General features: G+C 37.4%; 1 protein-coding gene across 1 annotated transcript in view; it reads right to left on the reverse strand.

Moving 5' to 3' along the window:
• APBA2 (amyloid beta precursor protein binding family A member 2) overlaps nucleotides 1–13,443 on the reverse strand; it is an 821,823-nt gene that overhangs the window by 232,028 nt on the left and 576,352 nt on the right. The gene's annotated exons all lie outside the window — the stretch shown is intronic.

The following is a 13,443-nucleotide window of genomic DNA, read 5'->3' on the forward strand; positions in this document are numbered from 1 at the left end:
GCAAATGGAAGAAATTGAAAATTGAAAAAAATTAATAATAATCTACTGCTCATTTGAAACTCAGAATGTGTGCTTGTGCAATGTTGCCCCCTGTAGATTTCCGGCCACTAGCAGGGGTGTTAATCAACCCGATTGTATGCGATTGTGCGAATTGCTGTCCGCTGCCTCAGAGACCGCTGCTTCTTAACTCCTATTTCCGTCAAGCGTGAAGGCTCGCGTGGAAACAGCTGCATCAAGCTTCATTCGTAGCTTGATGAATCGGCCCCTAACAGAAGGTAATATAAAATGATAAATCTTATACACAGATATATATATATATATATATATATATATATATATATATATATATATATATATATATATATAAACTTCTGCTTCTGCAATATACTTTCATTATTAATTTTGTCCTTTTTTCCTGTATTTTCATTCTGGAATTATGAGCTTTTCAGTTCCTGTTAGAAATGGAAGTGTAGAACACTATAATATTCCACACCGCCATTGGCTGCAAACTCACGTGATCTGTCTATTATTGGCCACAGCAGAGAAGGCAACTTAAGTTAAAACAGGGCAGCTCCTATTGTTTTATAGACACTAAGGGGTCGATTTAAAAAGGGCTGAATGGTCCCTGTTCCACTTGTTTCCGCGCATCGGAAACAGGAGTTAAGAAGCAGTGGTCTTAAGACTGCTGCTCCTTAACTCGTCCGCTTGCTCTGAGTGGCGGACAGTAATCAACCTGATCAGATACGATCAGGTTGATTGACCGCGAATCTGCAGTGGGCGGCATTGCACAAGCAGTTCACTAGAACTGCTTGTGCAATGCTGAATGACGACAGCGTATGCTGTCCGCATTCAGCGATGTCTGGCGGACATGATACGCTACAGGGTATCGTGTCCACCAGACATTGTTAAACTTAAACTTAAACTTATTAAACTTATTAAACTTAAACCTTAAACTTTACACTTATTTTGTCGATTTTAAACAGCTAAAAAAAACTTTTAAAAAATACATCTACATCTCAGACTAATCATTTCTTTGAATGCTTCATTGTATCTAGCATTTATTTTGTGTTTGATGTCCCTTTAACAAACATAGCTACTCCACTAGCACACCACTAAACTCTCTATTTCCAAATAAAAAAAATATCATAAATATGAAGCTGAAGTTAATAAATATTTTTTAATTGGAAAAAAAAGAAATATGTTTTATAATAAAGTTAGCAAGACATCTATCTATTAGGTATTACTGATACTGGAATCCACTTGCTCTTTGGCAAATGTTACAGTGTTATACTTCTATGATCATGAGAAGAAAAAATTGACTTTTTTTTTAAACACTCTATTTGAAATAAAGTGTCTCCCATGTCATTTAATTAAAGTATTTAATAGTAATTATCTTGTGGTTTAATCATTTTGTGGATTTTTACTTTTTATAGTATACAAAAAGGTTCTAAATATCAGATATTATCTCTGTGGGAAATTTGGATAAAGGCATGGAAAGAAATCACACAAAATGTTTGTGGACTTTTTTAAGCATTAAAGGGATATTAAACCCCAAAAAATATTTAATTATTCAGATAGAGCAATACAATTTTTAAAAAGTTTCCAATTTACTTCTATTATCAAATTTGTTCTCATGTTATTCTTTGTTAAAGGGATACCTAGGTAGGTAGCGTGCACATGTCTGATGCACTACATGACAGGAAATAGTGCTGCCATCTAGTGCTCCTGCTAATGTATAACATTGTTGCAAAACTGCTGCCATATAGAGCTTCAGACACGTGCACACTCAAAAGCTTACTTTACTGTTTTTCAACATAGGATAACAAGAAAACAAAAAAATTGATAACTGAAGTATATTGGAAAGTTGTTTAAAATTGTATGTTCTATCTGAATCATGAAAGAAAAAAAATTGTGTTTTATGTCCCTTTAAATGGTAATGAAGGAGTCTCTCCTTTAGATCCAGGACCATGCATTGCAAGATAAACAGCTCAAGCTAAAATTTGCCTTTCTAAAATTATTTGAGGGACTTCACAGTACTGATTAGATAATCTCGTCAGTGGGGAGAGCTTTGGAACATCACCCCTGGGGCCCGATGATCTAAAGCTCTCCACTGTGGCGAGACGTCTCGTTAGTACTGCTGGGCTAATCATTTAAAAAAAATGAAATAAATTGCAATATGTGAAACTGGACCTAAGCAGTACTAATAAGTAAATAAATATATAAATTCCTCCACTGTGGATTCATTTTATATTCTTTTGAATTGTGATTCTGGTGTGAGATTAGCTGGTTAAAGAGATTTAGGGCAGCCAACAGGAGCAAAGCAAGGTAAAGACTGAGAAGGAAGCATGGAGGTGCAGACAAATATAAGTTTACTGACTGGAATAGCAGAACTACTATGGGAAGCTGTAAAATCTGAGACAGAGAGAAAACAACAACTATAAAAATAAACCTTACATTAATTAATGTGTGAAGTATCAGCATGACACTATACCTCAGCCACAGCAGCACATGCCAATTCTTTGCTCGGAACAAGTTCCCTCTCACCCTGCACTAGACAATGCTACATGGGGAGGGGCGTGTGTGCACTCACTTATTCTTCCCACTGACACCTTCCTACAAAGCACTGTTCCCCTAACAAACTGCAGTTAGTTGATCTTAGGGCCACAGCAGAAAGAGCAGGGCTAAGGGGACCAGCAGACTAGATGCTGTCTGCCCAAGGCTGCATGGATACAGTGTGAGATGAGTTACACAGCCTCAAGACTGAAGAGAGCAGTGTATGCAGCTGCACAGATGCTCAAATCCTCACGGGCCTGCCGCTCCAGCTTTCTGCTGCATGCGCCTACAGTCAGCCCTACCCAGAAACAATCCCTACCACCAGAGCAGTTACCTGGTAACAGTGGTAACCCCAGTAGGACCTTTTCTGATGCAGTGGGAATGGCTGGATGCCGAGTTAGGGCTTTGCATTCAGTGCTGCACAGTGCACATCTAAAACAGCACATGGCAATAGCTTGGCATGTCACAAGACACCGGCACGGTCTGGCACAGTTTTAAAAAAAAAAAAAAATATATATATATATATATATATATATAAGCAGAGTATTTTTGACTGTGACAGTATTAGGACTGAATGCGCGTGTTCCCCATGTCACATCAGCAGTCTGGTATGAACCATTAAAAAAAAATATATATATATTTTTTTTAGGACTCTTGGGCCCCTCAAAAGACACTGGGCCCTGGGCAGCTGCCCCTTTTGCCCTGTGTTAAAGACGGTCCTGACTATTGTTAGTCTGTTCTATGGCGATTTACAACCTGGGTGCAGCTTTTTTTTAGCCCAGTAATGCTTTTCACAGAGTAGAACTTTCCTGTAGTATATCAGTCTGATCCTGCCTATTATGTTCAGTGTAGCTCCAAAATATCAGGCAATTTCTCTCTGAACAAGGAACACAGCAACCCCCCAAAAATTTGACGATTGTTTTGGCCTTGTTAAATGATGCTATGGGGTCAATATATTTGCAAACTCTAAGCTGATTACATGAAATTGATGTTATAACTTTAGTATTTGGATTGCTCATGTTTGAAAATGTCATGTAACAAATGCAGCCTTTTACTGGTAATGTGTAACATTGGGAATCTGCTTAAAAAAGCTAATTTCTTTTTGTAATACATTAAAAGAAATGCACTCAAATAAATATCTTAACTTAAATGACTAGGGCTTGCATTTACTTAAAATAGACACAGCTCTATCTGCTATGAAATGTCTTTAGAGTCATATGTAGCCATATATAACACAGGGATATTGTAATCTCTTTCTGATGTGAATATTATACAATAGCAGATAGTGCAAAATTGCAGAGCATTATTTTTTAGCTACAGTCCTAAGGATACCCCATAAGGGCAGAATTTAAATATATTTCTGCTTTGAGCACAGATGAGAAAACTACAGTAGTTGATATACATCAAATAAAGATAAGAGATATTTAATTCCTGATCTGTTTGGGTGTCTTGAGTAATGGGACTGAGGAAACTAGCTTTAAAGGATTCAATGAAAGAAAACATACTTACCCTGAGTCATTGCTGAATCAGGGCCAGATTATGAGTGGAGCGCAATTGTGCACTGGTATTAGTGGTGAGGCGCAATGCCAACATGACCTTGCATTCGCATTGCAGGGAAGCTTTGTATTCACGAGGGCACGCTTCCATAGGTTCCAATGGGACTGGAGCCTCATTCTCATGCCGTGAGACACAGCAGAGAACCTAGCGCAGTGAAGGGGGTAAGTCACACAGCGATGGGCAGCAAAATTTAAATATATATGTATATGAAAATATGTGTTAATATGTATATAAAGGCATAGTAACACATAAATATATAGGTATATAAGCATATATATATATTTTGAATGATAAAACAGTCTCCATAGATCGCAATGTAAAGGCAATTTTCAGTGACATTTATTTTCATACCCCACATGTGCACATCAACACCCCACATCAACACCCCACATCTGCACACTTTAACCCCTAAAAACTGTTTACCGCAATAATTTTTAAAAACAATTAAAGATGTTCATTTTTTTTCTTTTTTATTAAGGAACCTTCCACTTACGTTTGGGGGCGATTAGGGAAATTTTTTAAATTAACCAGAGGTCTGACCTGGTTATTTATAAATAAATTAAATTAAAATAAATTAGTGCTACACTTGTAAGCTTGCTCTCAGTGTGCAAAAATTAAATTGACTAAAAACTGAGAAATGCTGCATTAGTTACACTGACCTTTCATGAGTGCTTAGAACTAGTAAACCATATCATTTTGACACAGACAAAGGCTAAATCTTGTATAACTTAAGAATGTTATGTGAATGCTTATTGTTAATACAACTACAACAATTAAGATGGTGACACGAGTTTGAAATAAAGTACTTAATGCTATTTGGTGATGCCTTATTTACTAGTATTTAGTAGAGATGAGTTGCTAACAACCATTACTGACATTTATCATCTTCTCAACTTTAGCACTTTTGAAGCGACTAGTAACGTTAATGCAGAAAAATAAGAGAAGGTTGTGCTGTCAAAATGTATTTTCAAGAATTTTCCTAACTTGCTTTCCATATAGTTAGAAAAAAATAGTTAAAACAAGTTTCTATGGATACATCTTAGAAACAATAATTCAACACTGAAAAGCATTAAGTCATAAACAGCTGCATGCACATTACAATTAATAATAGTATCAATTTCATATTAAATATTATGTTTCTCTGTATCTTCTTTAAGATAAATGACAGCAGTTTTTTAACTACTTTACTGGACCATCAATAATTTATCTAGAATGCATTGTCTTTCTATATATACTAGAAATCCCCTATCTTCCCTTCCTATAAAGGTACTGTTCATAAATCCCAGAGTGTTATCTGTCTTGCAGCCCTTCCTTTGTTTTGCACAGTGTATTCTTCTTATCATATTATTGTGCACTATTTTAGAATTAAGAAATGTCTATAACAGAGACATACAAGTGCTAGAAAATATGTAGAGCTTGTTCAGACATAGGCATGGGACACAGAACATTAGTATGCATAAAGTAAAAAGGCCTATTTTATAAATGTCTTACTGTAACCAAAACTATATTTTTCACACTACAAAAAAATGAAACCATTTCTAGATTGTTAGAACGCCAAATTCCATCTTATATCACTTCAAGAAGAGCTGGAAAATAGAAACTCTTATTTTATTTATATTTATAAAAACACAAAAACTCCATAGTTGAATTAGATAATACATTTTAACCTTAAACTTTGCACCCACCTATATAATATATTAAAGGGACACTGTACCCAAATTTTTTCTTTTGTAATTCAGAAAGAGCATGCAATTTTAAGCAACTTTCTAATTTACTCCTATTATCAATTTTTCTTCGTTCTCTTGCTATCATTATTTGAAAAAGAAGGCATCTAAGCCTTTTTTTGGTTTCAGTACTCTGGACAACACTTTTATATTGGTGGATGAATTTATCCACCAATCAGCAAGGACAACCCAGGATGTTCACCAAAAATGGCCCGGCATCTAAACTTACATTCTTGCATTTCAAATAAAGATACCAAGAGAATAAAGAAAATTTGATAATAGGAGTAAATCAGAAAGTTGCTTAAAATTTCATGCTCAATCTGAATCACGAAAGAATGTTTTTGGGTACAGTGTCCCTTTAAATAAAAAATTCAATTTTAATAAAGGAGAAAGTCCTGAGTACGGTGTTGCATGTCTTGTCTGGAAGAAAGAAAACCCTATTTTTCATGTTAAACGTGCCCAATTATCTAAATGTCCAAGCAGAGCAACATTGTTAACATATTCCCCCATAGACTTCAACAGAGCACATAAAATGTGGAAAAAATAACACTAACTCTGAACAACCCCAATCGCATTTTCTCAAGTGCACTTACCCAACATGAAATATTAGTTTCCATTCCAATGTTGTGCACATAGAAGAATATGTTCTATTCCTTTATAAAAACTTATTGCTACATATATTTGACATTTTTTTTGACAAAATATATATCTATACCTATATTTATAGATGATTGTATATAGGCATAGATATATACAGATATATATTTAGGAATATCTTCTTATAAACACATAGAACATGTTCCCCAATATGAAGAACATTGGTATGTGAAATATTTACATTAAATAAATAGTAAAACACTTTATTAAATATGAATATTGCATAAATATGATTTTACATGTTTTCAGCTACTTGACTGCAATGCACTTATATATGTCTACATATGTGTACATATGTATTTATATGTTTATATTTGTATATGTCTATAAATACATATATACACATTTAAATACATATGTACACACATATAAACATATATATATATATATATATATATATATATATATATATATATATATATATATATATCGAGAAATAGATACGGGAGAGAAGCAAATGCTTTAAAATTTATATATAAGCTAGTGAACAAGGGTAACCTCCAATCGGTCCTTGTTGGTATTATAAGTACATATGGTGCAGGCCCTTAAATAGTATTATAATGTGTAATATAACAGAAGAACTCATCCTGGAAAATAGCCAGGTTGAAAAAAGACAGGGAAACAGCACTCTTTTGAAAAAACAATATTTTTACTAGCACGATTTATATACATAAGTGGTAAAGGGGATGGCAATCGGGAGTCCTGCCTCCACCCTTGAACCGCAAGGATAGGCAAAGTACACTGTGTGTAAGGTACAAAATAGTTTGCAACAATAATATTTATCAAAAAACAAATATTTATTATGGGACCTTCCGAGTCCAATATACAAAACCTGACCGGTCAGGGGATGTGCGGAACAAGTTGCGCAATATGTAAATGCAGCACAATACAAAGCTGACTTAATTAAAGCCTGTCACACTTCCTACACCCAGCTGCACACAGCACCTCTGTGAAGAGGTAATTGCTGGGCAGGTAAAACGTTGTAAGGGATCTAAGAAAGTGATGACAGCTTTATAACAAGCGGGATAAGCTAGTCAGATATACCTTGTAAACTGTACATAGAAGAATTTATATTCAGAGGGGAAGTGTATTCCTGGGATCAACTACACCCTGCTGCAGCCGACGCCTCACTCAGGAGGTATAGCGGTCGGGCAGGTAGAAAAATGGGATCTAAGTGATCTAATGGAAACACGCCCTCAGGATATGTACATAAATAGATAGACCAGACATTTAAATCTTCATGTATGGATGACATGTATTGCAGACAAGGTATAAGTAAGTACATTCAAGAAAACAGCGTTATTGCATGCCATGCAGAAAAGCAATTAGGTGTGTTAGTATTCAGCATATGTCTGTCCATTTTAAGTTCCTAGAAAAAGCTGTGCCCCCTCTCGACAGAGTGGCGTTTGCCAGGTGCGAAATTCATGCACATAAGCCAAAGCTGATTCATGCAGTTAGCGGCAAGGAATGTAATGGAACCATACGACCTGATAGCTGCAATGACAAGTCGGCCGTGCCGAGTAGCTGTGAGTCCATGACATGTATGCCAAAATATGCCGAGTTTTGATTCTGACTTTGCTTTAAGAGTGCCTGGTAGTAAACCGCAGGACTTGTTTGCAGATTCTTTGCTTAATGATCTTCACACGCACATCACGTGATCCGGTCGGCTGGACCTATGCCGACGCGCGTTTCACCCGTGCGTCCAAGTTGCCCTGACGAAGCCCGTTAAGCAACTTGGACGCACGGGTGAAACGCGCGTCGGCATAGGTCCAGCCGACCGGATCACGTGATGTGCGTGTGAAGATCATTAAGCAAAGAATCTGCAAACAAGTCCTGCGGTTTACTACCAGGCACTCTTAAAGCAAAGTCAGAATCAAAACTCGGCATATTTTGGCATACATGTCATGGACTCACAGCTACTCGGCACGGCCGACTTGTCATTGCAGCTATCAGGTCGTATGGTTCCATTACATTCCTTGCCGCTAACTGCATGAATCAGCTTTGGCTTATGTGCATGAATTTCGCACCTGGCAAACGCCACTCTGTCGAGAGGGGGCACAGCTTTTTCTAGGAACTTAAAATGGACAGACATATGCTGAATACTAACACACCTAATTGCTTTTCTGCATGGCATGCAATAACGCTGTTTTCTTGAATGTACTTACTTATACCTTGTCTGCAATACATGTCATCCATACATGAAGATTTAAATGTCTGGTCTATCTATTTATGTACATATCCTGAGGGCGTGTTTCCATTAGATCACTTAGATCCCATTTTTCTACCTGCCCGACCGCTATACCTCCTGAGTGAGGCGTCGGCTGCAGCAGGGTGTAGTTGATCCCAGGAATACACTTCCCCTCTGAATATAAATTCTTCTATGTACAGTTTGCAAGGTATATCTGACTAGCTTATCCCGCTTGTTATAAAGCTGTCATCACTTTCTTAGATCCCTTACAACGTTTTACCTGCCCAGCAATTACCTCTTCACAGAGGTGCTGTGTGCAGCTGGGTGTAGGAAGTGTGACAGGCTTTAATTAAGTCAGCTTTGTATTGTGCTGCATTTACATATTGCGCAACTTGTTCCGCACATCCCCTGACCGGTCAGGTTTTGTATATTGGACTCGGAAGGTCCCATAATAAATATTTGTTTTTTGATAAATATTATTGTTGCAAACTATTTTGTACCTTACACACAGTGTACTTTGCCTATCCTTGCGGTTCAAGGGTGGAGGCAGGACTCCCGATTGCCATCCCCTTTACCACTTATGTATATAAATCGTGCTAGTAAAAATATTGTTTTTTCAAAAGAGTGCTGTTTCCCTGTCTTTTTTCAACCTGGCTATTTTCCAGGATGAGTTCTTCTGTTATATTACACATTATAATATATATATATATGTTATGGGTAAAGTAAGAAATCAGGTCAATCGTAGGAATACCCATGTAAAAGGGACATTACCAAAGCAGCTGTAGGTAAAGTCTGATGTACTGTGATTCCCCCATATACACTATTTCTTTTGCCTCCACCTGGGGGGTACAAGAAAAGCGCCCCGCCAGTCCTCTGGAATCCACCCCAAGTGAATCTACAAATTAGTGAAGATGAGGGAATTACAGTGCATGCTATATATGTTTGATACAGTAACTCAGCACTCTGAGGGAATGTATGATCATACATCGGGCTTTACCCACAGCTACTTGGTTAATGTCCGTTTTACCTGGGTAATCCTAGGATTACCCAATATCCGACTTTACCCGTAAAATATATATATATATATATATATAAAAATATATATACATACAGTATATATCACAGTATATATATATATATATATATATATATATATACACACACACACACACATATTTAGACATGCATTTGTATATATCTCTATGCTTGCAGTCCTATTTTTTTTAACACCTTAGACCTCATATATTTGAGCCCTTATAACTTCCTATATATATATATATATATATATACCTATATAAAATTATATATATATATATATATATATATACATACATTACATACATAGATACATAAGTATACAGGGAGTGCAGAATTATTAGGCAAGTTGTATTTTTGAGGATTCATTTTATTATTGAACAACAACCATGTTTTTAATGAACCCAAAAAATTAATTAATATCAAAGCTGAATAGTTTTGGAAGTAGTTTTTAGTTTGTTTTTAGTTATAGCTACTTTAGGGGGATATCTGTGTGTGCAGGTGACTATTACTGTGCATAATTATTAGGCAACTTAACAAAAAACAAATATATACCCATTTCAATTATTTATTTTTACCAGTGAAACCAATATAACATCTCAACATTCACAAATATACATTTCTGACATTCAAAAATAAAACAAAAACAAATCAGTGATCAATATAGCCACCTTTCTTTGCAAGGACATTCAAAAGCCTGCCATCCATGGATTCTGTCAGTGTTTTCATCTGTTCACCATCAACAGTGCGTGCAGCAGCAACCACAGCCTCCCAGACACTGTTCAGAGAGGTGTACTGTTTTCCCTCCTTGTAAATCTCACATTTGATGATGGACCACAGGTTCTCAATGGGGTTCAGATCAGGTGAACAAGGAGGCCATGTCATTAGATTTTCTTCTTTTATACCCTTTCTTGCCAGCCACGCTGTGGAGTACTTGGACGCGTGTGATGGAGCATTGTCCTGCATGAAAATCATGTTTTTCTTGAAGGATGCAGACTTCTTCCTGTACCACTGCTTGAAGAAGGTGTCTTCCAGAAACTGGCAGTAGGACTGGGAGTTGAGCTTGACTCCATCCTCAACCCGAAAAGGCCCCACAAGCTCATCTTTGATGATACCAGCCCAAACCAGTACTCCACCTCCACCTTGCTGGCGTCTGAGTCGGACTAGAGCTCTCTGCCCTTTACCAATCCAGCCACGGGCCCATCCAACTGGCCCATCAAGACTCACTCTCATTTCATCAGTCCATAAAACCTTAGAGATATTTCTTGGCCCAGTCTTGACGTTTCAGCTTGTGTGTCTTGTTCAGTGGTGGTCGTCTTTCAGCCTTTCTTACCTTGGCCATGTCTCTGAGTATTGCACACCTTGTGCTTTTGGGCACTCCAGTGATGTTGCAGCTCTGAAATATGGCCAAACTGGTGGCAAGTGGCATCTTGGCAGCTGCACGCTTGACTTTTCTCAGTTCATGGGCAGTTATTTTGCGCCTTGGTTTTTCCACACGCTTCTTGCGACCCTGTTGACTATTTTGAATGAAACGCTTGATTGTTCGATGATCATGCTTCAGAAGCTTTGCAATTTTAAGAGTGCTGCATCCCTCTGCAAGATATCTCACTATTTTTTACTTTTATGAGCCTGTCAAGTCCTTCTTTTGACCCATTTTGCCAAAGGAAAGGAAGTTGCCTAATAATTATGCACACCTGATATAGGGTGTTGATGTCATTAGACCACACCCCCTCTCATTACAGAGATGCACATCACCTAATATGCTTAATTGGTAGTAGGCTTTCGAGCCTATACAGCTTGGAGTAAGACAACATGCATAAAGAGGATGATGTGGTCAAAATACTCATTTGCCTAATAATTCTGCACTCCCTGTAGATATGAATTGTGCAAAAATACCATCAGATCTATGTAGAAATATGTATTTATGAATAAATAGAACATTTTAATACATTTATTATAGTAGCGGCAGATTAGGGGTTAATACTTGAAGTTAGGTGGCGGCGATGTTAGGGAGGGCAGATTAGGGGTTAATACAATTTATTATAGTGTTTGTGAGGCAGGAGTGCGGCGGTTTAGGGGTTAATACATTTATTATAGTGGCGGCGAGGTCCGGTCAGCAGATTAGGGGTTAATAAGTGTAGTTTGGTAGCTGCGACATTGGGGGGGCAGATTAGAGGTTAATAAATATTATGTAGGTGTCGGCGATGTTAGGGGCAGCAGATTAGGGGTTCATAGGGATAATGTAGGTGGCGGCGGTGTGCGGTCGGCAGATTAGGGGTTCAAAATATTTATTATAGTGGCGGCGATGTGGGGGGACCTCGGTTTAGGGTTACATAGGTAGTTTATGGGTGTTAGTGTACTTTAGAGCACAGTAGTTAAGAGCTTTATAAACCGGCGTTAGCCCATAAAGCTCTTAACTACTGACTTTTTTTGGCGTTAGGAATCTTGTCGGTAGAGGGTCTACCGCTCACTTCAGCCAAGACTCTAAATACCGGTGTTAGGAAGATCCCATTGAAAAGATAGGATACGCAATTGGCGATAGGGGATCTGGGGTATGGAAAAGTCGCAGCTTGAAAGTGAGCGTTAGACCCTTTCCTGCCTGACTTTAAATACCAGCGGGCGGCCAAAAGCAGCGGACCCCTTAATGCTGCTTTTGACGGCTAACGCAGAACTCTAAATCTAGGTGAATGTGTTTAACTCGTGCACTAAACTTTTACTTTAAACTTGTAATACGTGTGCTAACCCGCAGGCAAAAAAGATTACTTCTAGCAAAGTTTATGCTTGAGCGAGAGCGCTAAATGGGGCACCACTTGTAATGTAGCCGATTGTGTTTTATATGTCTCTCTTCTTCATATGCAGTATCCTGCATATTAAGGTAAACCACTCTCAAGCTAAAATGTGCCTTTCTTAAATACTTTGAGGGAGTTTGCAGTACTTATGAGACTGCTTAGATAATCTCACTATATTAGAGAGTTTCAGAGAATAGGGCCCAGTGCGTCTCACAAATGGGTACTCCCTGCATTTAAGTGTGTGAAAGAGATGCTTTTAATACAACTGGGCTCACAAAACCCCCCCCAAAAAAACATAGTTTTCTGCCAGGTCTGGCGTTTTCTTTAAACATTTCTCCCTGTAGATCATGCTGTTTTATATCACGCCCTGAAAGGAGGAAATTGTAAGATAATATACCCTGAAAAGGGGGTAATCTGTTCTCGCTACAAAAGTTTCTCTTTCCAGCGAACTTCATTACTTTCTATGGGACGCATATTGCAACACTTTTGTTTCTTTCTTTTATTTTGAGAATTCTGTCAGGGCAGCCCCTGCAGGTTTCGCCACGTATTTTTTTATATCCCATCTGGTAACCAGGCCGTGTATGAGAACCTATTCTCTGGCATAAGCATTTAAATGTAATGTTATTTTATGTGTATTAAATTATTATGATCACTACTGATTAATGTTGCTAACTGTCTAGGTGCAGAAATCCACACTCTACAAAGCATACATTGGTTTATTTAAACTATAATAGTAAATCGACTGCACCTTGGTACAAATACGCTATCAAGTCAAAATGTAGTTTCTACAAGATGATCATTTGAAAGAGCTATTTAATTTACCCTCAGGAATTTTACTATGATATTACTTTTTCAAAAAAGTATGCCACCTGCTTCAGTTTTTAACTATGTGTCTTTTTAATTAATATATACGTATTTATAATTAACTAATGTATTTAAT

Source organism: Bombina bombina, chromosome 6 (genome assembly GCF_027579735.1).
Source record: "Bombina bombina isolate aBomBom1 chromosome 6, aBomBom1.pri, whole genome shotgun sequence".
In the NCBI taxonomy this organism is placed as follows: Eukaryota; Metazoa; Chordata; class Amphibia; order Anura; family Bombinatoridae; genus Bombina; species Bombina bombina.